Below are 25,961 nucleotides of genomic sequence, written 5' to 3'. Positions count from 1 at the left end.
CTGGGTTATGGGCCCAGCACGCTTCCGCTGCGCCACTCTGCTCTCAGCCACTTCAGAAAAGACTAGAACTCACAATCCATGGCTTAGGAGGCCAGTGTCTTAGGCCACTGGGGTACTGTGTAAACAGTATGACCTATACAAACTGTTGGAAGAGGTAAAAACAAATGTATAATGGCAATGAGACATGCCATGAAACGACAATTTTTTTTGTTTTTTTTGTTCGCACTTAAAATCTAAAAAGAAACTGTTTAGCAGAGGATGGTTTCGATCCATCGACCTCTGGGTTATGGGCCCAGCACGCTTCCGCTGCGCCACTCTGCTCTCAGCCACTTCAGAAAAGACTAGAACTCACAATCCATGGCTTAGGAGGCCAGTGTCTTAGGCCACTGGGGTACTGTGTAAACAGTATGACCTATACAAACTGTTGGAAGAGGTAAAAACAAATGTATAATGGCAATGAGACATGCCATGAAACGACAATTTTTTTAGTTTTTTTTGTTCGCACTTAAAATCTAAAAAGAAACTGTTTAGCAGAGGATGGTTTCGATCCATCGACCTCTGGGTTATGGGCCCAGCACGCTTCCGCTGCGCCACTCTGCTCTCAGCCACTTCAGAAAAGACTAGAACTCACAATCCATGGCTTAGGAGGCCAGTGTCTTAGGCCACTGGGGTACTGTGTAAACAGTATGACCTATACAAACTGTTGGAAGAGGTAAAAACAAATGTATAATGGCAATGAGACATGCCATGAAACGACAATTTTTTTAGTTTTTTTTGTTCGCACTTAAAATCTAAAAAGAAACTGTTTAGCAGAGGTTGGTTTCGATCCATCGACCTCTGGGTTATGGGCCCAGCACGCTTCCGCTGCGCCACTCTGCTTCCATCCACCCCAGATGGGACTTGAACCCACAATCCCTGGCTTAGGAGGCCAGTGCCTTATCCATTAGGCCACTGGGGCACTGTTTACCTTCTGCAAACAGTACGAACTGATAGAAGCAGTAAAAACAATGTGTACTGGATAGCACTGAGAGACGCAAATGAAATTTAGCTTTCTAATTTCTGCTTGCGTTTCATTAAAAAAAAAATCTGGTTAGCAGAGGATGGTTTCGATCCATCGACCTCTGGGTTATGGGCCCAGCACGCTTCCGCTGCGCCACTCTGCTCTCAGCCACTTCAGAAAAGACTAGAACTCACAATCCATGGCTTAGGAGGCCAGTGTCTTAGGCCACTGGGGTACTGTGTAAACAGTATGACCTATACAAACTATTGGAAGAGGTAAAAACAAATGTATAATGGCAATGAGACATGCCATGAAACGACAATTTTTTTTGTTTTTATTTGTTCGCACCTAAAATCTAAAAAGAAACTGTTTAGCAGAGGATGGTTTCGATCCATCGACCTCTGGGTTATGGGCCCAGCACGCTTCCGCTGCGCCACTCTGCTCTCAGCCACTTCAGAAAAGACTAGAACTCACAATCCATGGCTTAGGAGGCCAGTGTCTAATGCCACTGGGGCACTGTTTACCTTCTGCAAACAGTACGAACTGATAGAAGCAGTAAAAATAATGTGTACTGGATAGCACTGAGAGACGCAAATGCAATTTAGCTTTCTAATTTCTGCTTGCGTTTCATTAAAAAAAAAATCTGGTTAGCAGAGGATGGTTTCGATCCATCGACCTCTGGGTTATGGGCCCAGCACGCTTCCGCTGCGCCACTCTGCTCTCAGCCACTTCAGAAAAGACTAGAACTCACAATCCATGGCTTAGGAGGCCAGTGTCTTAGGCCACTGGGGTACTGTGTAAACAGTATGACCTATACAAACTGTTGGAAGAGGTAAAAACAAATGTATAATGGCAATGAGACATGCCATGAAACGACAATTTTTTTAGTTTTTTTTGTTCGCACTTAAAATCTAAAAAGAAACTGTTTAGCAGAGGATGGTTTCGATCCATCGACCTCTGGGTTATGGGCCCAGCACGCTTCCGCTGCGCCACTCTGCTCTCAGCCACTTCAGAAAAGACTAGAACTCACAATCCATGGCTTAGGAGGCCAGTGTCTTAGGCCACTGGGGTACTGTGTAAACAGTATGACCTATACAAACTATTGGAAGAGGTAAAAACAAATGTATAATGGCAATGAGACATGCCATGAAACGACAATTTTTTTTGTTTTTATTTGTTCGCACCTAAAATCTAAAAAGAAACTGTTTAGCAGAGGATGGTTTCGATCCATCGACCTCTGGGTTATGGGCCCAGCACGCTTCCGCTGCGCCACTCTGCTCTCAGCCACTTCAGAAAAGACTAGAACTCACAATCCATGGCTTAGGAGGCCAGTGTCTAATGCCACTGGGGCACTGTTTACCTTCTGCAAACAGTACGAACTGATAGAAGCAGTAAAAATAATGTGTACTGGATAGCACTGAGAGACGCAAATGCAATTTAGCTTTCTAATTTCTGCTTGCGTTTCATTAAAAAAAAAATCTGGTTAGCAGAGGATGGTTTCGATCCATCGACCTCTGGGTTATGGGCCCAGCACGCTTCCGCTGCGCCACTCTGCTCTCAGCCACTTCAGAAAAGACTAGAACTCACAATCCATGGCTTAGGAGGCCAGTGTCTTAGGCCACTGGGGTACTGTGTAAACAGTATGACCTATACAAACTGTTGGAAGAGGTAAAAACAAATGTATAATGGCAATGAGACATGCCATGAAACGACAATTTTTTTTGTTTTTTTTGTTCGCACTTAAAATCTAAAAAGAAACTGTTTAGCAGAGGATGGTTTCGATCCATCGACCTCTGGGTTATGGGCCCAGCACGCTTCCGCTGCGCCACTCTGCTCTCAGCCACTTCAGAAAAGACTAGAACTCACAATCCATGGCTTAGGAGGCCAGTGTCTTAGGCCACTGGGGTACTGTGTAAACAGTATGACCTATACAAACTGTTGGAAGAGGTAAAAACAAATGTATAATGGCAATGAGACATGCCATGAAACGACAATTTTTTTAGTTTTTTTTGTTCGCACTTAAAATCTAAAAAGAAACTGTTTAGCAGAGGATGGTTTCGATCCATCGACCTCTGGGTTATGGGCCCAGCACGCTTCCGCTGCGCCACTCTGCTCTCAGCCACTTCAGAAAAGACTAGAACTCACAATCCATGGCTTAGGAGGCCAGTGTCTTAGGCCACTGGGGTACTGTGTAAACAGTATGACCTATACAAACTGTTGGAAGAGGTAAAAACAAATGTATAATGGCAATGAGACATGCCATGAAACGACAATTTTTTTAGTTTTTTTTGTTCGCACTTAAAATCTAAAAAGAAACTGTTTAGCAGAGGTTGGTTTCGATCCATCGACCTCTGGGTTATGGGCCCAGCACGCTTCCGCTGCGCCACTCTGCTTCCATCCACCCCAGATGGGACTTGAACCCACAATCCCTGGCTTAGGAGGCCAGTGCCTTATCCATTAGGCCACTGGGGCACTGTTTACCTTCTGCAAACAGTACGAACTGATAGAAGCAGTAAAAACAATGTGTACTGGATAGCACTGAGAGACGCAAATGAAATTTAGCTTTCTAATTTCTGCTTGCGTTTCATTAAAAAAAAAATCTGGTTAGCAGAGGATGGTTTCGATCCATCGACCTCTGGGTTATGGGCCCAGCACGCTTCCGCTGCGCCACTCTGCTCTCAGCCACTTCAGAAAAGACTAGAACTCACAATCCATGGCTTAGGAGGCCAGTGTCTTAGGCCACTGGGGTACTGTGTAAACAGTATGACCTATACAAACTATTGGAAGAGGTAAAAACAAATGTATAATGGCAATGAGACATGCCATGAAACGACAATTTTTTTTGTTTTTATTTGTTCGCACCTAAAATCTAAAAAGAAACTGTTTAGCAGAGGATGGTTTCGATCCATCGACCTCTGGGTTATGGGCCCAGCACGCTTCCGCTGCGCCACTCTGCTCTCAGCCACTTCAGAAAAGACTAGAACTCACAATCCATGGCTTAGGAGGCCAGTGTCTAATGCCACTGGGGCACTGTTTACCTTCTGCAAACAGTACGAACTGATAGAAGCAGTAAAAATAATGTGTACTGGATAGCACTGAGAGACGCAAATGCAATTTAGCTTTCTAATTTCTGCTTGCGTTTCATTAAAAAAAAAATCTGGTTAGCAGAGGATGGTTTCGATCCATCGACCTCTGGGTTATGGGCCCAGCACGCTTCCGCTGCGCCACTCTGCTCTCAGCCACTTCAGAAAAGACTAGAACTCACAATCCATGGCTTAGGAGGCCAGTGTCTTAGGCCACTGGGGTACTGTGTAAACAGTATGACCTATACAAACTGTTGGAAGAGGTAAAAACAAATGTATAATGGCAATGAGACATGCCATGAAACGACAATTTTTTTTGTTTTTTTTGTTCGCACTTAAAATCTAAAAAGAAACTGTTTAGCAGAGGATGGTTTCGATCCATCGACCTCTGGGTTATGGGCCCAGCACGCTTCCGCTGCGCCACTCTGCTCTCAGCCACTTCAGAAAAGACTAGAACTCACAATCCATGGCTTAGGAGGCCAGTGTCTTAGGCCACTGGGGTACTGTGTAAACAGTATGACCTATACAAACTATTGGAAGAGGTAAAAACAAATGTATAATGGCAATGAGACATGCCATGAAACGACAATTTTTTTTGTTTTTATTTGTTCGCACCTAAAATCTAAAAAGAAACTGTTTAGCAGAGGATGGTTTCGATCCATCGACCTCTGGGTTATGGGCCCAGCACGCTTCCGCTGCGCCACTCTGCTCTCAGCCACTTCAGAAAAGACTAGAACTCACAATCCATGGCTTAGGAGGCCAGTGTCTAATGCCACTGGGGCACTGTTTACCTTCTGCAAACAGTACGAACTGATAGAAGCAGTAAAAATAATGTGTACTGGATAGCACTGAGAGACGCAAATGCAATTTAGCTTTCTAATTTCTGCTTGCGTTTCATTAAAAAAAAAATCTGGTTAGCAGAGGATGGTTTCGATCCATCGACCTCTGGGTTATGGGCCCAGCACGCTTCCGCTGCGCCACTCTGCTCTCAGCCACTTCAGAAAAGACTAGAACTCACAATCCATGGCTTAGGAGGCCAGTGTCTTAGGCCACTGGGGTACTGTGTAAACAGTATGACCTATACAAACTGTTGGAAGAGGTAAAAACAAATGTATAATGGCAATGAGACATGCCATGAAACGACAATTTTTTTTGTTTTTTTTGTTCGCACTTAAAATCTAAAAAGAAACTGTTTAGCAGAGGATGGTTTCGATCCATCGACCTCTGGGTTATGGGCCCAGCACGCTTCCGCTGCGCCACTCTGCTCTCAGCCACTTCAGAAAAGACTAGAACTCACAATCCATGGCTTAGGAGGCCAGTGTCTTAGGCCACTGGGGTACTGTGTAAACAGTATGACCTATACAAACTGTTGGAAGAGGTAAAAACAAATGTATAATGGCAATGAGACATGCCATGAAACGACAATTTTTTTAGTTTTTTTTGTTCGCACTTAAAATCTAAAAAGAAACTGTTTAGCAGAGGATGGTTTCGATCCATCGACCTCTGGGTTATGGGCCCAGCACGCTTCCGCTGCGCCACTCTGCTCTCAGCCACTTCAGAAAAGACTAGAACTCACAATCCATGGCTTAGGAGGCCAGTGTCTTAGGCCACTGGGGTACTGTGTAAACAGTATGACCTATACAAACTGTTGGAAGAGGTAAAAACAAATGTATAATGGCAATGAGACATGCCATGAAACGACAATTTTTTTAGTTTTTTTTGTTCGCACTTAAAATCTAAAAAGAAACTGTTTAGCAGAGGTTGGTTTCGATCCATCGACCTCTGGGTTATGGGCCCAGCACGCTTCCGCTGCGCCACTCTGCTTCCATCCACCCCAGATGGGACTTGAACCCACAATCCCTGGCTTAGGAGGCCAGTGCCTTATCCATTAGGCCACTGGGGCACTGTTTACCTTCTGCAAACAGTACGAACTGATAGAAGCAGTAAAAATAATGTGTACTGGATAGCACTGAGAGACGCAAATTCAATTTAGCTTTCTAATTTCTGCTTGCGTTTCATAAAAAAAAAATCTGGTTAGCAGAGGATGGTTTCGATCCATCGACCTCTGGGTTATGGGCCCAGCACGCTTCCGCTGCGCCACTCTGCTCTCAGCCACTTCAGAAAAGACTAGAACTCACAATCCATGGCTTAGGAGGCCAGTGTCTTAGGCCACTGGGGTACTGTGTAAACAGTATGACCTATACAAACTGTTGGAAGAGGTAAAAACAAATGTATAATGGCAATGAGACATGCCATGAAACGACAATTTTTTTTGTTTTTTTTGTTCGCACTTAAAATCTAAAAAGAAACTGTTTAGCAGAGGATTGTTTCGATCCATCGACCTCTGGGTTATGGGCCCAGCACGCTTCCGCTGCGCCACTCTGCTTCCATCCACCCCAGATGGGACTTGAACCCACAATCCCTGGCTTAGGAGGCTAGTGCCTTATCCATTAGGCCACTGGGGAACTGTTTACCTTCTGCAAACAGTACGAACTGATAGAAGCAGTAAAAATAATGTGTACTGGATAGCACTGAGAGACGCAAATTCAATTTAGCTTTCTAATTTCTGCTTGCGTTTCATAAAAAAAAAATCTGGTTAGCAGAGGATGGTTTCGATCCATCGACCTCTGGGTTATGGGCCCAGCACGCTTCCGCTGTGCCACTCTGCTCTCAGGCACTTCAGAAAAGACTAGAACTCACAATCCATGGCTTAGGAGGCCAGTGTCTTAGGCCACTGGGGTACTGTGTAAACAGTATGACCTATACAAACTGTTGGAAGAGGTAAAAACAAATGTATAATGGCAATGAGACATGCCATGAAACGACAATTTTTTTTGTTTTTTTTGTTCGCACTTAAAATCTAAAAAGAAACTGTTTAGCAAAGGATGGTTTCGATCCATCGACCTCTGGGTTATGGGCCCAGCACGCTTCCGCTGCGCCACTCTGCTCTCAGCCACTTCAGAAAAGACTAGAACTCACAATCCATGGCTTAGGAGGCCAGTGTCTTAGGCCACTGGGGCACTGTTTACCTTCTGCAAACAGTACGAACTGATAGAAGCAGTAAAAATAATGTGTACTGGATAGCACTGAGAGACGCAAATTCAATTTAGCTTTCTAATTTCTGCTTGCGTTTCATAAAAAAAAATCTGGTTAGCAGAGGATGGTTTCGATCCATCGACCTCTGGGTTATGGGCCCAGCACGCTTCCGCTGCGCCACTCTGCTCTCAGCCACTTCAGAAAAGACTAGAACTCACAATCCATGGCTTAGGAGGCCAGTGTCTTAGGCCACTGGGGTACTGTGTAAACAGTATGACCTATACAAACTGTTGGAAGAGGTAAAAACAAATGTATAATGGCAATGAGACATGCCATGAAACGACAATTTTTTTTGTTTTTTTTGTTCGCACTTAAAATCTAAAAAGAAACTGTTTAGCAGAGGATGGTTTCGATCCATCGACCTCTGGGTTATGGGCCCAGCACGCTTCCGCTGCACCACTCTGCTTCCATCCACCCCAGATGGGACTTGAACCCACAATCCCTGGCTTAGGAGGCCAGTGCCTTATCCATTAGGCCACTGGGGCACTGTTTACCTTCTGCAAACAGTACGAACTGATAGAAGCAGTAAAAATAATGTGTACTGGATAGCACTGAGAGACGCAAATTCAATTTAGCTTTCTAATTTCTGCTTGCGTTTCATTAAAAAAAAATCTGGTTAGCAGAGGATGGTTTCGATCCATCGACCTCTGGGTTATGGGCCCAGCACGCTTCCGCTGCGCCACTCTGCTCTCAGCCACTTCAGAAAAGACTAGAACTCACAATCCATGGCTTAGGAGGCCAGTGTCTTAGGCCACTGGGGCACTGTTTACCTTCTGCAAACAGTACGAACTGATAGAAGCAGTAAAAATAATGTGTACTGGATAGCACTGAGAGACGCAAATTCAATTTAGCTTTCTAATTTCTGCTTGCGTTTCATAAAAAAAAAATCTGGTTAGCAGAGGATGGTTTCGATCCATCGACCTCTGGGTTATGGGCCCAGCACGCTTCCGCTGCGCCACTCTGCTCTCAGCCACTTCAGAAAAGACTAGAACTCACAATCCATGGCTTAGGAGGCCAGTGTCTTAGGCCACTGGGGTACTGTGTAAACAGTATGACCTATACAAACTGTTGGAAGAGGTAAAAACAAATGTATAATGGCAATGAGACATGCCATGAAACGACAATTTTTTTTGTTTTTTTTGTTCGCACTTAAAATCTAAAAAGAAACTGTTTAGCAGAGGATGGTTTCGATCCATCGACCTCTGGGTTATGGGCCCAGCACGCTTCCGCTGCACCACTCTGCTTCCATCCACCCCAGATGGGACTTGAACCCACAATCCCTGGCTTAGGAGGCCAGTGCCTTATCCATTAGGCCACTGGGGCACTGTTTACCTTCTGCAAACAGTACGAACTGATAGAAGCAGTAAAAATAATGTGTACTGGATAGCACTGAGAGACGCAAATTCAATTTAGCTTTCTAATTTCTGCTTGCGTTTCATAAAAAAAAAATCTGGTTAGCAGAGGATGGTTTCGATCCATCGACCTCTGGGTTATGGGCCCAGCACGCTTCCGCTGTGCCACTCTGCTCTCAGCCACTTCAGAAAAGACTAGAACTCACAATCCATGGCTTAGGAGGCCAGTGTCTTAGGCCACTGGGGTACTGTGTAAACAGTATGACCTATACAAACTGTTGGAAGAGGTAAAAACAAATGTATAATGGCAATGAGACATGCCATGAAACGACAATTTTTTTTGTTTTTTTTGTTCGCACTTAAAATCTAAAAAGAAACTGTTTAGCAGAGGATGGTTTCGATCCATCGACCTCTGGGTTATGGGCCCAGCACGCTTCCGCTGCGCCACTCTGCTCTCAGCCACTTCAGAAAAGACTAGAACTCACAATCCATGGCTTAGGAGGCCAGTGTCTTAGGCCACTGGGGCACTGTTTACCTTCTGCAAACAGTACGAACTGATAGAAGCAGTAAAAATAATGTGTACTGGATAGCACTGAGAGACGCAAATTCAATTTAGCTTTCTAATTTCTGCTTGCGTTTCATAAAAAAAAAATCTGGTTAGCAGAGGATGGTTTCGATCCATCGACCTCTGGGTTATGGGCCCAGCACGCTTCCGCTGCGCCACTCTGCTCTCAGCCACTTCAGAAAAGACTAGAACTCACAATCCATGGCTTAGGAGGCCAGTGTCTTAGGCCACTGGGGTACTGTGTAAACAGTATGACCTATACAAACTGTTGGAAGAGGTAAAAACAAATGTATAATGGCAATGAGACATGCCATGAAACGACAATTTTTTTTGTTTTTTTTGTTCGCACTTAAAATCTAAAAAGAAACTGTTTAGCAGAGGATGGTTTCGATCCATCGACCTCTGGGTTATGGGCCCAGCACGCTTCCGCTGCGCCACTCTGCTTCCATCCACCCCAGATGGGACTTGAACCCACAATCCCTGGCTTAGGAGGACAGTGCCTTATCCATTAGGCCACTGGGGCACTGTTTACCTTCTGCAAACAGTACGAACTGATAGAAGCAGTAAAAATAATGTGTACTGGATAGCACTGAGAGACGCAAATTCAATTTAGCTTTCTAATTTCTGCTTGCGTTTCATAAAAAAAAAATCTGGTTAGCAGAGGATGGTTTCGATCCATCGACCTCTGGGTTATGGGCCCAGCACGATTCCGCTGCGCCACTCTGCTCTCAGCCACTTCAGAAAAGACTAGAACTCACAATCCATGGCTTAGGAGGCCAGTGTCTTAGGCCACTGGGGTACTGTGTAAACAGTATGACCTATACAAACTGTTGGAAGAGGTAAAAACAAATGTATAATGGCAATGAGACATGCCATGAAACGACAATTTTTTTTGTTTTTTTTGTTCGCACTTAAAATCTAAAAAGAAACTGTTTAGCAGAGGATGGTTTCGATCCATCGACCTCTGGGTTATGGGCCCAGCACGCTTCCGCTGCGCCACTCTGCTTCCATCCACCCCAGATGGGACTTGAACCCACAATCCCTGGCTTAGGAGGACAGTGCCTTATCCATTAGGCCACTGGGGCACTGTTTACCTTCTGCAAACAGTACGAACTGATAGAAGCAGTAAAAATAATGTGTACTGGATAGCACTGAGAGACGCAAATTCAATTTAGCTTTCTAATTTCTGCTTGCGTTTCATAAAAAAAAAATCTGGTTAGCAGAGGATGGTTTCGATCCATCGACCTCTGGGTTATGGGCCCAGCACGATTCCGCTGCGCCACTCTGCTCTCAGCCACTTCAGAAAAGACTAGAACTCACAATCCATGGCTTAGGAGGCCAGTGTCTTAGGCCACTGGGGTACTGTGTAAACAGTATGACCTATACAAACTGTTGGAAGAGGTAAAAACAAATGTATAATGGCAATGAGACATGCCATGAAACGACAATTTTTTTTGTTTTTTTTGTTCGCACTTAAAATCTAAAAAGAAACTGTTTAGCAGAGGATGGTTTCGATCCATCGACCTCTGGGTTATGGGCCCAGCACGCTTCCGCTGCGCCACTCTGCTTCCATCCACCCCAGATGGGACTTGAACCCACAATCCCTGGCTTAGGAGGCCAGTGCCTTATCCATTAGGCCACTGGGGCACTGTTTACCTTCTGCAAACAGTACGAACTGATAGAAGCAGTAAAAATAATGTGTACTGGATAGCACTGAGAGACGCAAATTCAATTTAGCTTTCTAATTTCTGCTTGCGTTTCATAAAAAAAAAATCTGGTTAGCAGAGGATGGTTTCGATCCATCGACCTCTGGGTTATGGGCCCAGCACGCTTCCGCTGCGCCACTCTGCTCTCAGCCACTTCAGAAAAGACTAGAACTCACAATCCATGGCTTAGGAGGCCAGTGTCTTAGGCCACTGGGGTACTGTGTAAACAGTATGACCTATACAAACTGTTGGAAGAGGTAAAAACAAATGTATAATGGCAATGAGACATGCCATGAAACGACAATTTTTTTTGTTTTTTTTGTTCGCACTTAAAATCTAAAAAGAAACTGTTTAGCAGAGGATTGTTTCGATCCATCGACCTCTGGGTTATGGGCCCAGCACGCTTCCGCTGCGCCACTCTGCTTCCATCCACCCCAGATGGGACTTGAACCCACAATCCCTGGCTTAGGAGGCTAGTGCCTTATCCATTAGGCCACTGGGGAACTGTTTACCTTCTGCAAACAGTACGAACTGATAGAAGCAGTAAAAATAATGTGTACTGGATAGCACTGAGAGACGCAAATTCAATTTAGCTTTCTAATTTCTGCTTGCGTTTCATAAAAAAAAAATCTGGTTAGCAGAGGATGGTTTCGATCCATCGACCTCTGGGTTATGGGCCCAGCACGCTTCCGCTGTGCCACTCTGCTCTCAGGCACTTCAGAAAAGACTAGAACTCACAATCCATGGCTTAGGAGGCCAGTGTCTTAGGCCACTGGGGTACTGTGTAAACAGTATGACCTATACAAACTGTTGGAAGAGGTAAAAACAAATGTATAATGGCAATGAGACATGCCATGAAACGACAATTTTTTTTGTTTTTTTTGTTCGCACTTAAAATCTAAAAAGAAACTGTTTAGCAAAGGATTGTTTCGATCCATCGACCTCTGGGTTATGGGCCCAGCACGCTTCCGCTGCGCCACTCTGCTCTCAGCCACTTCAGAAAAGACTAGAACTCACAATCCATGGCTTAGGAGGCCAGTGTCTTAGGCCACTGGGGCACTGTTTACCTTCTGCAAACAGTACGAACTGATAGAAGCAGTAAAAATAATGTGTACTGGATAGCACTGAGAGACGCAAATTCTTAGTGTCTTAGGCCACTGGGGTACTGTGTAAACAGTATGACCTATACAAACTGTTGGAAGAGGTAAAAACAAATGTATAATGGCAATGAGACATGCCATGAAACGACAATTTTTTTTGTTTTTTTTGTTCGCACTTAAAATCTAAAAAGAAACTGTTTAGCAGAGGATGGTTTCGATCCATCGACCTCTGGGTTATGGGCCCAGCACGCTTCCGCTGCACCACTCTGCTTCCATCCACCCCAGATGGGACTTGAACCCACAATCCCTGGCTTAGGAGGCCAGTGCCTTATCCATTAGGCCACTGGGGCACTGTTTACCTTCTGCAAACAGTACGAACTGATAGAAGCAGTAAAAATAATGTGTACTGGATAGCACTGAGAGACGCAAATTCAATTTAGCTTTCTAATTTCTGCTTGCGTTTCATAAAAAAAAAATCTGGTTAGCAGAGGATGGTTTCGATCCATCGACCTCTGGGTTATGGGCCCAGCACGCTTCCGCTGCGCCACTCTGCTCTCAGCCACTTCAGAAAAGACTAGAACTCACAATTCATGGCTTAGGAGGCCAGTGTCTTAGGCCACTGGGGTACTGTGTAAACAGTATGACCTATACAAACTGTTGGAAGAGGTAAAAACAAATGTATAATGGCAATGAGACATGCCATGAAAAGACAATTTTTTTTGTTTTTTTTGTTCGCACTTAAAATCTAAAAAGAAACTGTTTAGCAGAGGATGGTTTCGATCCATCGACCTCTGGGTTATGGGCCCAGCACGCTTCCGCTGCGCCACTCTGCTTCCATCCACCCCAGATGGGACTTGAACCCACAATCCCTGGCTTAGGAGGCCAGTGCCTTATCCATTAGGCCACTGGGGCACTGTTTACCTTCTGCAAACAGTACGAACTGATAGAAGCAGTAAAAATAATGTGTACTGGATAGCACTGAGAGACGCAAATTAAATTTAGCTTTCTAATTTCTGCTTGCGTTTCATTAAAAAAAAATCTGGTTAGCAGAGGATGGTTTCGATCCATCGAGCTCTGGGTTATGGGCCCAGCACGCTTCCGCTGCGCCACTCTGCTCTCAGCCACTTCAGAAAAGACTAGAACTCACAATCCATGGCTTAGGAGGCCAGTGTCTTAGGCCACTGGGGCACTGTTTACCTTCTGCAAACAGTACGAACTGATAGAAGCAGTAAAAATAATGTGTACTGGATAGCACTGAGAGACGCAAATTCAATTTAGCTTTCTAATTTCTGCTTGCGTTTCATAAAAAAAAAATCTGGTTAGCAGAGGATGGTTTCGATCCATCGACCTCTGGGTTATGGGCCCAGCACGCTTCCGCTGCGCCACTCTGCTCTCAGCCACTTCAGAAAAGACTAGAACTCACAATCCATGGCTTAGGAGGCCAGTGTCTTAGGCCACTGGGGTACTGTGTAAACAGTATGACCTATACAAACTGTTGGAAGAGGTAAAAACAAATGTATAATGGCAATGAGACATGCCATGAAACGACAATTTTTTTTGTTTTTTTTGTTCGCACTTAAAATCTAAAAAGAAACTGTTTAGCAGAGGATGGTTTCGATCCATCGACCTCTGGGTTATGGGCCCAGCACGCTTCCGCTGCACCACTCTGCTTCCATCCACCCCAGATGGGACTTGAACCCACAATCCCTGGCTTAGGAGGCCAGTGCCTTATCCATTAGGCCACTGGGGCACTGTTTACCTTCTGCAAACAGTACGAACTGATAGAAGCAGTAAAAATAATGTGTACTGGATAGCACTGAGAGACGCAAATTCAATTTAGCTTTCTAATTTCTGCTTGCGTTTCATTAAAAAAAAATCTGGTTAGCAGAGGACGGTTTCGATCCATCGAGCTCTGGGTTATGGGCCCAGCACGCTTCCGCTGCGCCACTCTGCTCTCAGCCACTTCAGAAAAGACTAGAACTCACAATCCATGGCTTAGGAGGCCAGTGTCTTAGGCCACTGGGGCACTGTTTACCTTCTGCAAACAGTACGAACTGATAGAAGCAGTAAAAATAATGTGTACTGGATAGCACTGAGAGACGCAAATTCAATTTAGCTTTCTAATTTCTGCTTGCGTTTCATAAAAAAAAAATCTGGTTAGCAGAGGATGGTTTCGATCCATCGACCTCTGGGTTATGGGCCCAGCACGCTTCCGCTGCGCCACTCTGCTCTCAGCCACTTCAGAAAAGACTAGAACTCACAATCCATGGCTTAGGAGGCCAGTGTCTTAGGCCACTGGGGTACTGTGTAAACAGTATGACCTATACAAACTGTTGGAAGAGGTAAAAACAAATGTATAATGGCAATGAGACATGCCATGAAACGACAATTTTTTTTGTTTTTTTTGTTCGCACTTAAAATCTAAAAAGAAACTGTTTAGCAGAGGATGGTTTCGATCCATCGACCTCTGGGTTATGGGCCCAGCACGCTTCCGCTGCACCACTCTGCTTCCATCCACCCCAGATGGGACTTGAACCCACAATCCCTGGCTTAGGAGGCCAGTGCCTTATCCATTAGGCCACTGGGGCACTGTTTACCTTCTGCAAACAGTACGAACTGATAGAAGCAGTAAAAATAATGTGTACTGGATAGCACTGAGAGACGCAAATTCAATTTAGCTTTCTAATTTCTGCTTGCGTTTCATTAAAAAAAAATCTGGTTAGCAGAGGATGGTTTCGATCCATCGACCTCTGGGTTATGGGCCCAGCACGCTTCCGCTGCGCCACTCTGCTCTCAGCCACTTCAGAAAAGACTAGAACTCACAATCCATGGCTTAGGAGGCCAGTGTCTTAGGCCACTGGGGCACTGTTTACCTTCTGCAAACAGTACGAACTGATAGAAGCAGTAAAAATAATGTGTACTGGATAGCACTGAGAGACGCAAATTCAATTTAGCTTTCTAATTTCTGCTTGCGTTTCATAAAAAAAAAATCTGGTTAGCAGAGGATGGTTTCGATCCATCGACCTCTGGGTTATGGGCCCAGCACGCTTCCGCTGCGCCACTCTGCTCTCAGCCACTTCAGAAAAGACTAGAACTCACAATCCATGGCTTAGGAGGCCAGTGTCTTAGGCCACTGGGGTACTGTGTAAACAGTATGACCTATACAAACTGTTGGAAGAGGTAAAAACAAATGTATAATGGCAATGAGACATGCCATGAAACGACAATTTTTTTTGTTTTTTTTGTTCGCACTTAAAATCTAAAAAGAAACTGTTTAGCAGAGGATGGTTTCGATCCATCGACCTCTGGGTTATGGGCCCAGCACGCTTCCGCTGCACCACTCTGCTTCCATCCACCCCAGATGGGACTTGAACCCACAATCCCTGGCTTAGGAGGCCAGTGCCTTATCCATTAGGCCACTGGGGCACTGTTTACCTTCTGCAAACAGTACGAACTGATAGAAGCAGTAAAAATAATGTGTACTGGATAGCACTGAGAGACGCAAATTCAATTTAGCTTTCTAATTTCTGCTTGCGTTTCATAAAAAAAAATCTGGTTAGCAGAGGATGGTTTCGATCCATCGACCTCTGGGTTATGGGCCCAGCACGCTTCCGCTGTGCCACTCTGCTCTCAGCCACTTCAGAAAAGACTAGAACTCACAATCCATGGCTTAGGAGGCCAGTGTCTTAGGCCACTGGGGTACTGTGTAAACAGTATGACCTATACAAACTGTTGGAAGAGGTAAAAACAAATGTATAATGGCAATGAGACATGCCATGAAACGACAATTTTTTTTGTTTTTTTTGTTCGCACTTAAAATCTAAAAAGAAACTGTTTAGCAGAGGATGGTTTCGATCCATCGACCTCTGGGTTATGGGCCCAGCACGCTTCCGCTGCGCCACTCTGCTCTCAGCCACTTCAGAAAAGACTAGAACTCACAATCCATGGCTTAGGAGGCCAGTGTCTTAGGCCACTGGGGCACTGTTTACCTTCTGCAAACAGTACGAACTGATAGAAGCAGTAAAAATAATGTGTACTGGATAGCACTGAGAGACGCAAATTCAATTTAGCTTTCTAATTTCTGCTTGCGTTTCATAAAAAAAAAATCTGGTTAGCAGAGGATGGTTTCGATCCATCGACCTCTGGGTTATGGGCCCAGCACGCTTCCGCTGCGCCACTCTGCTCTCAGCCACTTCAGAAAAGACTAGAACTCACAATCCATGGCTTAGGAGGCCAGTGTCTTAGGCCACTGGGGTACTGTGTAAACAGTATGACCTATACAAACTGTTGGAAGAGGTAAAAACAAATGTATAATGGCAATGAGACATGCCATGAAACGACAATTTTTTTTGTTTTTTTTGTTCGCACTTAAAATCTAAAAAGAAACTGTTTAGCAGAGGATGGTTTCGATCCATCGACCTCTGGGTTATGGGCCCAGCACGCTTCCGCTGCGCCACTCTGCTTCCATCCACCCCAGATGGGACTTGAACCCACAATCCCTGGCTTAGGAGGCCAGTGCCTTATCCATTAGGCCACTGGGGCACTGTTTACCTTCTGCAAACAGTACGAACTGATAGAAGCAGTAAAAATAATGTGTACTGGATAGCACTGAGAGACGCAAATTCAATTTAGCTTTCTAATTTCTGCTTGCGTTTCATAAAAAAAAATCTGGTTAGCAGAGGATGGTTTCGATCCATCGACCTCTGGGTTATGGGCCCAGCACGATTCCGCTGCGCCACTCTGCTCTCAGCCACTTCAGAAAAGACTAGAACTCACAATCCATGGCTTAGGAGGCCAGTGTCTTAGGCCACTGGGGTACTGTGTAAACAGTATGACCTATACAAACTGTTGGAAGAGGTAAAAACAAATGTATAATGGCAATGAGACATGCCATGAAACGACAATTTTTTTTGTTTTTTTTGTTCGCACTTAAAATCTAAAAAGAAACTGTTTAGCAGAGGATGGTTTCGATCCATCGACCTCTGGGTTATGGGCCCAGCACGCTTCCGCTGCGCCACTCTGCTTCCATCCACCCCAGATGGGACTTGAACCCACAATCCCTGGCTTAGGAGGCCAGTGCCTTATCCATTAGGCCACTGGGGCACTGTTTACCTTCTGCAAACAGTACGAACTGATAGAAGCAGTAAAAATAATGTGTACTGGATAGCACTGAGAGACGCAAATTCAATTTAGCTTTCTAATTTCTGCTTGCGTTTCATTAAAAAAAAAATCTGGTTAGCAGAGGATGGTTTCGATCCATCGACCTCTGGGTTATGGGCCCAGCACGCTTCCGCTGCGCCACTCTGCTCTCAGCCACTTCAGAAAAGACTAGAACTCACAATCCATGGCTTAGGAGGCCAGTGTCTTAGGCCACTGGGGTACTGTGTAAACAGTATGACCTATACAAACTGTTGGAAGAGGTAAAAACAAATGTATAATGGCAATGAGACATGCCATGAAACGACAATTTTTTTTGTTTTTTTTGTTCGCACTTAAAATCTAAAAAGAAACTGTTTAGCAGAGGATGGTTTCGATCCATCGACCTCTGGGTTATGGGCCCAGCACGCTTCCGCTGCGCCACTCTGCTCTCAGCCACTTCAGAAAAGACTAGAACTCACAATCCATGGCTTAGGAGGCCAGTGTCTTAGGCCACTGGGGCACTGTTTACCTTCTGCAAACAGTACGAACTGATAGAAGCAGTAAAAATAATGTGTACTGGATAGCACTGAGAGACGCAAATTCAATTTAGCTTTCTAATTTCTGCTTGCGTTTCATAAAAAAAAATCTGGTTAGCAGAGGATGGTTTCGATCCATCGACCTCTGGGTTATGGGCCCAGCACGCTTCCGCTGCGCCACTCTGCTCTCAGCCACTTCAGAAAAGACTAGAACTCACAATCCATGGCTTAGGAGGCCAGTGTCTTAGGCCACTGGGGTACTGTGTAAACAGTATGACCTATACAAACTGTTGGAAGAGGTAAAAACAAATGTATAATGGCAATGAGACATGCCATGAAACGACAATTTTTTTTGTTTTTTTTGTTCGCACTTAAAATCTAAAAAGAAACTGTTTAGCAGAGGATGGTTTCGATCCATCGACCTCTGGGTTATGGGCCCAGCACGCTTCCGCTGCGCCACTCTGCTTCCATCCACCCCAGATGGGACTTGAACCCACAATCCCTGGCTTAGGAGGCCAGTGCCTTATCCATTAGGCCACTGGGGCACTGTTTACCTTCTGCAAACAGTACGAACTGATAGAAGCAGTAAAAATAATGTGTACTGGATAGCACTGAGAGACGCAAATTCAATTTAGCTTTCTAATTTCTGCTTGCGTTTCATTAAAAAAAAATCTGGTTAGCAGAGGATGGTTTCGATCCATCGACCTCTGGGTTATGGGCCCAGCACGCTTCCGCTGCGCCACTCTGCTCTCAGCCACTTCAGAAAAGACTAGAACTCACAATCCATGGCTTAGGAGGCCAGTGTCTTAGGCCACTGGGGTACTGTGTAAACAGTATGACCTATACAAACTGTTGGAAGAGGTAAAAACAAATGTATAATGGCAATGAGACATGCCATGAAACGACAATTTTTTTTGTTTTTTTTGTTCGCACTTAAAATCTAAAAAGAAACTGTTTAGCAGAGGATGGTTTCGATCCATCGACCTCTGGGTTATGGGCCCAGCACGCTTCCGCTGCGCCACTCTGCTTCCATCCACCCCAGATGGGACTTGAACCCACAATCCCTGGCTTAGGAGGCCAGTGCCTTATCCATTAGGCCACTGGGGCACTGTTTACCTTCTGCAAACAGTACGAACTGATAGAAGCAGTAAAAATAATGTGTACTGGATAGCACTGAGAGACGCAAATTCAATTTAGCTTTCTAATTTCTGCTTGCGTTTCATAAAAAAAAAATCTGGTTAGCAGAGGATGGTTTCGATCCATCGACCTCTGGGTTATGGGCCCAGCACGCTTCCGCTGCGCCACTCTGCTCTCAGCCACTTCAGAAAAGACTAGAACTCACAATCCATGGCTTAGGAGGCCAGTGTCTTAGGCCACTGGGGTACTGTGTAAACAGTATGACCTATACAAACTGTTGGAAGAGGTAAAAACAAATGTATAATGGCAATGAGACATGCCATGAAACGACAATTTTTTTTGTTTTTTTTGTTCGCACTTAAAATCTAAAAAGAAACTGTTTAGCAGAGGATGGTTTCGATCCATCGACCTCTGGGTTATGGGCCCAGCACGCTTCCGCTGCGCCACTCTGCTTCCATCCACCCCAGATGGGACTTGAACCCACAATCCCTGGCTTAGGAGGCCAGTGCCTTATCCATTAGGCCACTGGGGCACTGTTTACCTTCTGCAAACAGTACGAACTGATAGAAGCAGTAAAAATAATGTGTACTGGATAGCACTGAGAGACGCAAATTCAATTTAGCTTTCTAATTTCTGCTTGCGTTTCATTAAAAAAAAATCTGGTTAGCAGAGGATGGTTTCGATCCATCGACCTCTGGGTTATGGGCCCAGCACGCTTCCGCTGCGCCACTCTGCTCTCAGCCACTTCAGAAAAGACTAGAACTCACAATCCATGGCTTAGGAGGCCAGTGTCTTAGGCCACTGGGGTACTGTGTAAACAGTATGACCTATACAAACTGTTGGAAGAGGTAAAAACAAATGTATAATGGCAATGAGACATGCCATGAAACGACAATTTTTTTTGTTTTTTTTGTTCGCACTTAAAATCTAAAAAGAAACTGTTTAGCAGAGGATGGTTTCGATCCATCGACCTCTGGGTTATGGGCCCAGCACGCTTCCGCTGCGCCACTCTGCTTCCATCCACCCCAGATGGGACTTGAACCCACAATCCCTGGCTTAGGAGGCCAGTGCCTTATCCATTAGGCCACTGGGGCACTGTTTACCTTCTGCAAACAGTACGAACTGATAGAAGCAGTAAAAATAATGTGTACTGGATAGCACTGAGAGACGCAAATTCAATTTAGCTTTCTAATTTCTGCTTGCGTTTCATTAAAAAAAAATCTGGTTAGCAGAGGATGGTTTCGATCCATCGACCTCTGGGTTATGGGCCCAGCACGCTTCCGCTGCGCCACTCTGCTCTCAGCCACTTCAGAAAAGACTAGAACTCACAATCCATGGCTTAGGAGGCCAGTGTCTTAGGCCACTGGGGTACTGTGTAAACAGTATGACCTATACAAACTGTTGGAAGAGGTAAAAACAAATGTATAATGGCAATGAGACATGCCATGAAACGACAATTTTTTTTGTTTTTTTTGTTCGCACTTAAAATCTAAAAAGAAACTGTTTAGCAGAGGATGGTTTCGATCCATCGACCTCTGGGTTATGGGCCCAGCACGCTTCCGCTGCGCCACTCTGCTCTCAGCCACTTCAGAAAAGACTAGAACTCACAATCCATGGCTTAGGAGGCCAGTGTCTTAGGCCACTGGGGCACTGTTTACCTTCTGCAAACAGTACGAACTGATAGAAGCAGTAAAAATAATGTGTACTGGATAGCACTGAGAGACGCAAATTCAATTTAGCTTTCTAATTTCTGCTTGCGTTTCATAAAAAAAAAATCTGGTTAGCAGAGGATGGTTTCGATCCATCGACCTCTGGGTTATGGGCCCAGCACGCTTCCGCTGCGCCACTCTGCTCTCAGCCACTTCAGAAAAGACTAGAACTCACAATCCATGGCTTAGGAGGCCAGTGTCTTAGGCCACTGGGGTACTGTGTAAACAGTATGACCTATACAAACTGTTGGAAGAGGTAAAAACAAATGTATAATGGCAATGAGACATGCCATGAAACGACAATTTTTTTTGTTTTTTTTGTTCGCACTTAAAATCTAAAAAGAAACTGTTTAGCAGAGGATGGTTTCGATCCATCGACCTCTGGGTTATGGGCCCAGCACGCTTCCGCTGCGCCACTCTGCTTCCATCCACCCCAGATGGGACTTGAACCCACAATCCCTGGCTTAGGAGGCCAGTGCCTTATCCATTAGGCCACTGGGGCACTGTTTACCTTCTGCAAACAGTACGAACTGATAGAAGCAGTAAAAATAATGTGTACTGGATAGCACTGAGAGACGCAAATTCAATTTAGCTTTCTAATTTCTGCTTGCGTTTCATTAAAAAAAAATCTGGTTAGCAGAGGATGGTTTCGATCCATCGACCTCTGGGTTATGGGCCCAGCACGCTTCCGCTGCGCCACTCTGCTCTCAGCCACTTCAGAAAAGACTAGAACTCACAATCCATGGCTTAGGAGGCCAGTGTCTTAGGCCACTGGGGTACTGTGTAAACAGTATGACCTATACAAACTGTTGGAAGAGGTAAAAACAAATGTATAATGGCAATGAGACATGCCATGAAACGACAATTTTTTTTGTTTTTTTTGTTCGCACTTAAAATCTAAAAAGAAACTGTTTAGCAGAGGATGGTTTCGATCCATCGACCTCTGGGTTATGGGCCCAGCACGCTTCCGCTGCGCCACTCTGCTTCCATCCACCCCAGATGGGACTTGAACCCACAATCCCTGGCTTAGGAGGCCAGTGCCTTATCCATTAGGCCACTGGGGCACTGTTTACCTTCTGCAAACAGTACGAACTGATAGAAGCAGTAAAAATAATGTGTACTGGATAGCACTGAGAGACGCAAATTAAATTTAGCTTTCTAATTTCTGCTTGCGTTTCATTAAAAAAAAATCTGGTTAGCAGAGGATGGTTTCGATCCATCGAGCTCTGGGTTATGGGCCCAGCACGCTTCCGCTGCGCCACTCTGCTCTCAGCCACTTCAGAAAAGACTAGAACTCACAATCCATGGCTTAGGAGGCCAGTGTCTTAGGCCACTGGGGCACTGTTTACCTTCTGCAAACAGTACGAACTGATAGAAGCAGTAAAAATAATGTGTACTGGATAGCACTGAGAGACGCAAATTCAATTTAGCTTTCTAATTTCTGCTTGCGTTTCATAAAAAAAAAATCTGGTTAGCAGAGGATGGTTTCGATCCATCGACCTCTGGGTTATGGGCCCAGCACGCTTCCGCTGCGCCACTCTGCTCTCAGCCACTTCAGAAAAGACTAGAACTCACAATCCATGGCTTAGGAGGCCAGTGTCTTAGGCCACTGGGGTACTGTGTAAACAGTATGACCTATACAAACTGTTGGAAGAGGTAAAAACAAATGTATAATGGCAATGAGACATGCCATGAAACGACAATTTTTTTTGTTTTTTTTGTTCGCACTTAAAATCTAAAAAGAAACTGTTTAGCAGAGGATGGTTTCGATCCATCGACCTCTGGGTTATGGGCCCAGCACGCTTCCGCTGCGCCACTCTGCTTCCATCCACCCCAGATGGGACTTGAACCCACAATCCCTGGCTTAGGAGGCCAGTGCCTTATCCATTAGGCCACTGGGGCACTGTTTACCTTCTGCAAACAGTACGAACTGATAGAAGCAGTAAAAATAATGTGTACTGGATAGCACTGAGAGACGCAAATTCAATTTAGCTTTCTAATTTCTGCTTGCGTTTCATTAAAAAAAAATCTGGTTAGCAGAGGACGGTTTCGATCCATCGAGCCTCTGGGTTATGGGCCCAGCACGCTTCCGCTGCGCCACTCTGCTCTCAGCCACTTCAGAAAAGACTAGAACTCACAATCCATGGCTTAGGAGGCCAGTGTCTTAGGCCACTGGGGCACTGTTTACCTTCTGCAAACAGTACGAACTGATAGAAGCAGTAAAAATAATGTGTACTGGATAGCACTGAGAGACGCAAATTCAATTTAGCTTTCTAATTTCTGCTTGCGTTTCATAAAAAAAAATCTGGTTAGCAGAGGATGGTTTCGATCCATCGACCTCTGGGTTATGGGCCCAGCACGCTTCCGCTGCGCCACTCTGCTCTCAGCCACTTCAGAAAAGACTAGAACTCACAATCCATGGCTTAGGAGGCCAGTGTCTTAGGCCACTGGGGTACTGTGTAAACAGTATGACCTATACAAACTGTTGGAAGAGGTAAAAACAAATGTATAATGGCAATGAGACATGCCATGAAACGACAATTTTTTTTGTTTTTTTTGTTCGCACTTAAAATCTAAAAAGAAACTGTTTAGCAGAGGATGGTTTCGATCCATCGACCTCTGGGTTATGGGCCCAGCACGCTTCCGCTGCGCCACTCTGCTTCCATCCACCCCAGATGGGACTTGAACCCACAATCCCTGGCTTAGGAGGCCAGTGCCTTATCCATTAGGCCACTGGGGCACTGTTTACCTTCTGCAAACAGTACGAACTGATAGAAGCAGTAAAAATAATGTGTACTGGATAGCACTGAGAGACGCAAATTCAATTTAGCTTTCTAATTTCTGCTTGCGTTTCATTAAAAAAAAATCTGGTTAGCAGAGGATGGTTTCGATCCATCGACCTCTGGGTTATGGGCCCAGCACGCTTCCGCTGCGCCACTCTGCTCTCAGCCACTTCAGAAAAGACTAGAACTCACAATCCATGGCTTAGGAGGCCAGTGTCTTAGGCCACTGGGGTACTGTGTAAACAGTATGACCTATACAAACTGTTGGAAGAGGTAAAAACAAATGTATAATGGCAATGAGACATGCCATGAAACGACAATTTTTTTTGTTTTTTTTGTTCGCACTTAAAATCTAAAAAGAAACTGTTTAGCAGAGGATGGTTTCGATCCATCGACCTCTGGGTTATGGGCCCAGCACGCTTCCGCTGCGCCACTCTGCTCTCAGCCACTTCAGAAAAGACTAGAACTCACAATCCATGGCTTAGGAGGCCAGTGTCTTAGGCCACTGGGGCACTGTTTACCTTCTGCAAACAGTACGAACTGATAGAAGCAGTAAAAATAATGTGTACTGGATAGCACTGAGAGACGCAAATTCAATTTAGCTTTCTAATTTCTGCTTGCGTTTCATAAAAAAAAATCTGGTTAGCAGAGGATGGTTTCGATCCATCGACCTCTGGGTTATGGGCCCAGCACGCTTCCGCTGCGCCACTCTGCTCTCAGCCACTTCAGAAAAGACTAGAACTCACAATCCATGGCTTAGGAGGCCAGTGTCTTAGGCCACTGGGGTACTGTGTAAACAGTATGACCTATACAAACTGTTGGAAGAGGTAAAAACAAATGTATAATGGCAATGAGACATGCCATGAAACGACAATTTTTTTTGTTTTTTTTGTTCGCACTTAAAATCTAAAAAGAAACTGTTTAGCAGAGGATGGTTTCGATCCATCGACCTCTGGGTTATGGGCCCAGCACGCTTCCGCTGCGCCACTCTGCTTCCATCCACCCCAGATGGGACTTGAACCCACAATCCCTGGCTTAGGAGGCCAGTGCCTTATCCATTAGGCCACTGGGGCACTGTTTACCTTCTGCAAACAGTACGAACTGATAGAAGCAGTAAAAATAATGTGTACTGGATAGCACTGAGAGACGCAAATTCAATTTAGCTTTCTAATTTCTGCTTGCGTTTCATTAAAAAAAAATCTGGTTAGCAGAGGATGGTTTCGATCCATCGACCTCTGGGTTATGGGCCCAGCACGCTTCCGCTGCGCCACTCTGCTCTCAGCCACTTCAGAAAAGACTAGAACTCACAATCCATGGCTTAGGAGGCCAGTGTCTTAGGCCACTGGGGTACTGTGTAAACAGTATGACCTATACAAACTGTTGGAAGAGGTAAAAACAAATGTATAATGGCAATGAGACATGCCATGAAACGACAATTTTTTTTGTTTTTTTTGTTCGCACTTAAAATCTAAAAAGAAACTGTTTAGCAGAGGATGGTTTCGATCCATCGACCTCTGGGTTATGGGCCCAGCACGCTTCCGCTGCGCCACTCTGCTTCCATCCACCCCAGATGGGACTTGAACCCACAATCCCTGGCTTAGGAGGCCAGTGCCTTATCCATTAGGCCACTGGGGCACTGTTTACCTTCTGCAAACAGTACGAACTGATAGAAGCAGTAAAAATAATGTGTACTGGATAGCACTGAGAGACGCAAATTAAATTTAGCTTTCTAATTTCTGCTTGCGTTTCATTAAAAAAAAATCTGGTTAGCAGAGGATGGTTTCGATCCATCGAGCTCTGGGTTATGGGCCCAGCACGCTTCCGCTGCGCCACTCTGCTCTCAGCCACTTCAGAAAAGACTAGAACTCACAATCCATGGCTTAGGAGGCCAGTGTCTTAGGCCACTGGGGCACTGTTTACCTTCTGCAAACAGTACGAACTGATAGAAGCAGTAAAAATAATGTGTACTGGATAGCACTGAGAGACGCAAATTCAATTTAGCTTTCTAATTTCTGCTTGCGTTTCATAAAAAAAAAATCTGGTTAGCAGAGGATGGTTTCGATCCATCGACCTCTGGGTTATGGGCCCAGCACGCTTCCGCTGCGCCACTCTGCTCTCAGCCACTTCAGAAAAGACTAGAACTCACAATCCATGGCTTAGGAGGCCAGTGTCTTAGGCCACTGGGGTACTGTGTAAACAGTATGACCTATACAAACTGTTGGAAGAGGTAAAAACAAATGTATAATGGCAATGAGACATGCCATGAAACGACAATTTTTTTTGTTTTTTTTGTTCGCACTTAAAATCTAAAAAGAAACTGTTTAGCAGAGGATGGTTTCGATCCATCGACCTCTGGGTTATGGGCCCAGCACGCTTCCGCTGCGCCACTCTGCTTCCATCCACCCCAGATGGGACTTGAACCCACAATCCCTGGCTTAGGAGGCCAGTGCCTTATCCATTAGGCCACTGGGGCACTGTTTACCTTCTGCAAACAGTACGAACTGATAGAAGCAGTAAAAATAATGTGTACTGGATAGCACTGAGAGACGCAAATTCAATTTAGCTTTCTAATTTCTGCTTGCGTTTCATTAAAAAAAAATCTGGTTAGCAGAGGACGGTTTCGATCCATCGAGCTCTGGGTTATGGGCCCAGCACGCTTCCGCTGCGCCACTCTGCTCTCAGCCACTTCAGAAAAGACTAGAACTCACAATCCATGGCTTAGGAGGCCAGTGTCTTAGGCCACTGGGGCACTGTT

At 45.0% G+C, this 25,961-nt stretch overlaps 28 non-coding genes across 28 annotated transcripts; all 28 read right to left on the bottom strand.

Moving 5' to 3' along the window:
• Positions 1-885: 885 nt before the first annotated feature.
• On the bottom strand, positions 886-958 carry trnar-ccu (transfer RNA arginine (anticodon CCU)). The gene has a single exon. It is a non-coding gene; the product is annotated as a tRNA-Arg (tRNA).
• A 2,441-nt stretch (positions 959-3,399) lies between these two features.
• Positions 3,400-3,472, bottom strand: trnar-ccu (transfer RNA arginine (anticodon CCU)). The gene has a single exon. It is a non-coding gene; the product is annotated as a tRNA-Arg (tRNA).
• A 2,441-nt stretch (positions 3,473-5,913) lies between these two features.
• On the bottom strand, positions 5,914-5,986 carry trnar-ccu (transfer RNA arginine (anticodon CCU)). The gene has a single exon. It is a non-coding gene; the product is annotated as a tRNA-Arg (tRNA).
• Positions 5,987-6,475: 489 nt separating this feature from the next.
• trnar-ccu (transfer RNA arginine (anticodon CCU)) lies at positions 6,476-6,548 on the bottom strand. The gene has a single exon. It is a non-coding gene; the product is annotated as a tRNA-Arg (tRNA).
• Positions 6,549-7,591: 1,043 nt separating this feature from the next.
• trnar-ccu (transfer RNA arginine (anticodon CCU)) lies at positions 7,592-7,664 on the bottom strand. Its single transcript has one exon. It is a non-coding gene; the product is annotated as a tRNA-Arg (tRNA).
• Positions 7,665-8,429: 765 nt separating this feature from the next.
• On the bottom strand, positions 8,430-8,502 carry trnar-ccu (transfer RNA arginine (anticodon CCU)). Its single transcript has one exon. It is a non-coding gene; the product is annotated as a tRNA-Arg (tRNA).
• Positions 8,503-9,546: 1,044 nt separating this feature from the next.
• Positions 9,547-9,619, bottom strand: trnar-ccu (transfer RNA arginine (anticodon CCU)). Its single transcript has one exon. It is a non-coding gene; the product is annotated as a tRNA-Arg (tRNA).
• A 489-nt stretch (positions 9,620-10,108) lies between these two features.
• Positions 10,109-10,181, bottom strand: trnar-ccu (transfer RNA arginine (anticodon CCU)). Its single transcript has one exon. It is a non-coding gene; the product is annotated as a tRNA-Arg (tRNA).
• A 489-nt stretch (positions 10,182-10,670) lies between these two features.
• Positions 10,671-10,743, bottom strand: trnar-ccu (transfer RNA arginine (anticodon CCU)). The gene has a single exon. It is a non-coding gene; the product is annotated as a tRNA-Arg (tRNA).
• A 489-nt stretch (positions 10,744-11,232) lies between these two features.
• On the bottom strand, positions 11,233-11,305 carry trnar-ccu (transfer RNA arginine (anticodon CCU)). The gene has a single exon. It is a non-coding gene; the product is annotated as a tRNA-Arg (tRNA).
• Positions 11,306-12,179: 874 nt separating this feature from the next.
• Positions 12,180-12,252, bottom strand: trnar-ccu (transfer RNA arginine (anticodon CCU)). The gene has a single exon. It is a non-coding gene; the product is annotated as a tRNA-Arg (tRNA).
• Positions 12,253-12,741: 489 nt separating this feature from the next.
• On the bottom strand, positions 12,742-12,814 carry trnar-ccu (transfer RNA arginine (anticodon CCU)). Its single transcript has one exon. It is a non-coding gene; the product is annotated as a tRNA-Arg (tRNA).
• A 765-nt stretch (positions 12,815-13,579) lies between these two features.
• trnar-ccu (transfer RNA arginine (anticodon CCU)) lies at positions 13,580-13,652 on the bottom strand. The gene has a single exon. It is a non-coding gene; the product is annotated as a tRNA-Arg (tRNA).
• Positions 13,653-14,417: 765 nt separating this feature from the next.
• Positions 14,418-14,490, bottom strand: trnar-ccu (transfer RNA arginine (anticodon CCU)). Its single transcript has one exon. It is a non-coding gene; the product is annotated as a tRNA-Arg (tRNA).
• Positions 14,491-15,255: 765 nt separating this feature from the next.
• On the bottom strand, positions 15,256-15,328 carry trnar-ccu (transfer RNA arginine (anticodon CCU)). Its single transcript has one exon. It is a non-coding gene; the product is annotated as a tRNA-Arg (tRNA).
• A 1,043-nt stretch (positions 15,329-16,371) lies between these two features.
• Positions 16,372-16,444, bottom strand: trnar-ccu (transfer RNA arginine (anticodon CCU)). The gene has a single exon. It is a non-coding gene; the product is annotated as a tRNA-Arg (tRNA).
• A 488-nt stretch (positions 16,445-16,932) lies between these two features.
• Positions 16,933-17,005, bottom strand: trnar-ccu (transfer RNA arginine (anticodon CCU)). The gene has a single exon. It is a non-coding gene; the product is annotated as a tRNA-Arg (tRNA).
• Positions 17,006-18,049: 1,044 nt separating this feature from the next.
• trnar-ccu (transfer RNA arginine (anticodon CCU)) lies at positions 18,050-18,122 on the bottom strand. The gene has a single exon. It is a non-coding gene; the product is annotated as a tRNA-Arg (tRNA).
• Positions 18,123-18,611: 489 nt separating this feature from the next.
• On the bottom strand, positions 18,612-18,684 carry trnar-ccu (transfer RNA arginine (anticodon CCU)). Its single transcript has one exon. It is a non-coding gene; the product is annotated as a tRNA-Arg (tRNA).
• A 489-nt stretch (positions 18,685-19,173) lies between these two features.
• trnar-ccu (transfer RNA arginine (anticodon CCU)) lies at positions 19,174-19,246 on the bottom strand. The gene has a single exon. It is a non-coding gene; the product is annotated as a tRNA-Arg (tRNA).
• Positions 19,247-19,735: 489 nt separating this feature from the next.
• trnar-ccu (transfer RNA arginine (anticodon CCU)) lies at positions 19,736-19,808 on the bottom strand. The gene has a single exon. It is a non-coding gene; the product is annotated as a tRNA-Arg (tRNA).
• A 1,044-nt stretch (positions 19,809-20,852) lies between these two features.
• trnar-ccu (transfer RNA arginine (anticodon CCU)) lies at positions 20,853-20,925 on the bottom strand. Its single transcript has one exon. It is a non-coding gene; the product is annotated as a tRNA-Arg (tRNA).
• Positions 20,926-21,414: 489 nt separating this feature from the next.
• On the bottom strand, positions 21,415-21,487 carry trnar-ccu (transfer RNA arginine (anticodon CCU)). The gene has a single exon. It is a non-coding gene; the product is annotated as a tRNA-Arg (tRNA).
• A 765-nt stretch (positions 21,488-22,252) lies between these two features.
• On the bottom strand, positions 22,253-22,325 carry trnar-ccu (transfer RNA arginine (anticodon CCU)). Its single transcript has one exon. It is a non-coding gene; the product is annotated as a tRNA-Arg (tRNA).
• A 765-nt stretch (positions 22,326-23,090) lies between these two features.
• trnar-ccu (transfer RNA arginine (anticodon CCU)) lies at positions 23,091-23,163 on the bottom strand. The gene has a single exon. It is a non-coding gene; the product is annotated as a tRNA-Arg (tRNA).
• Positions 23,164-24,206: 1,043 nt separating this feature from the next.
• Positions 24,207-24,279, bottom strand: trnar-ccu (transfer RNA arginine (anticodon CCU)). The gene has a single exon. It is a non-coding gene; the product is annotated as a tRNA-Arg (tRNA).
• A 489-nt stretch (positions 24,280-24,768) lies between these two features.
• trnar-ccu (transfer RNA arginine (anticodon CCU)) lies at positions 24,769-24,841 on the bottom strand. The gene has a single exon. It is a non-coding gene; the product is annotated as a tRNA-Arg (tRNA).
• A 765-nt stretch (positions 24,842-25,606) lies between these two features.
• Positions 25,607-25,679, bottom strand: trnar-ccu (transfer RNA arginine (anticodon CCU)). The gene has a single exon. It is a non-coding gene; the product is annotated as a tRNA-Arg (tRNA).
• Positions 25,680-25,961: the final 282 nt, after the last annotated feature.

Source organism: Oncorhynchus kisutch, unplaced genomic scaffold, assembly GCF_002021735.2.
Source record: "Oncorhynchus kisutch isolate 150728-3 unplaced genomic scaffold, Okis_V2 scaffold4059, whole genome shotgun sequence".
Lineage (NCBI taxonomy): Eukaryota > Metazoa > Chordata > Actinopteri > Salmoniformes > Salmonidae > Oncorhynchus > Oncorhynchus kisutch.
Note: the sequence above shows the minus strand (reverse complement) of the source record. Positions and strands in the feature narration are given on the sequence as shown.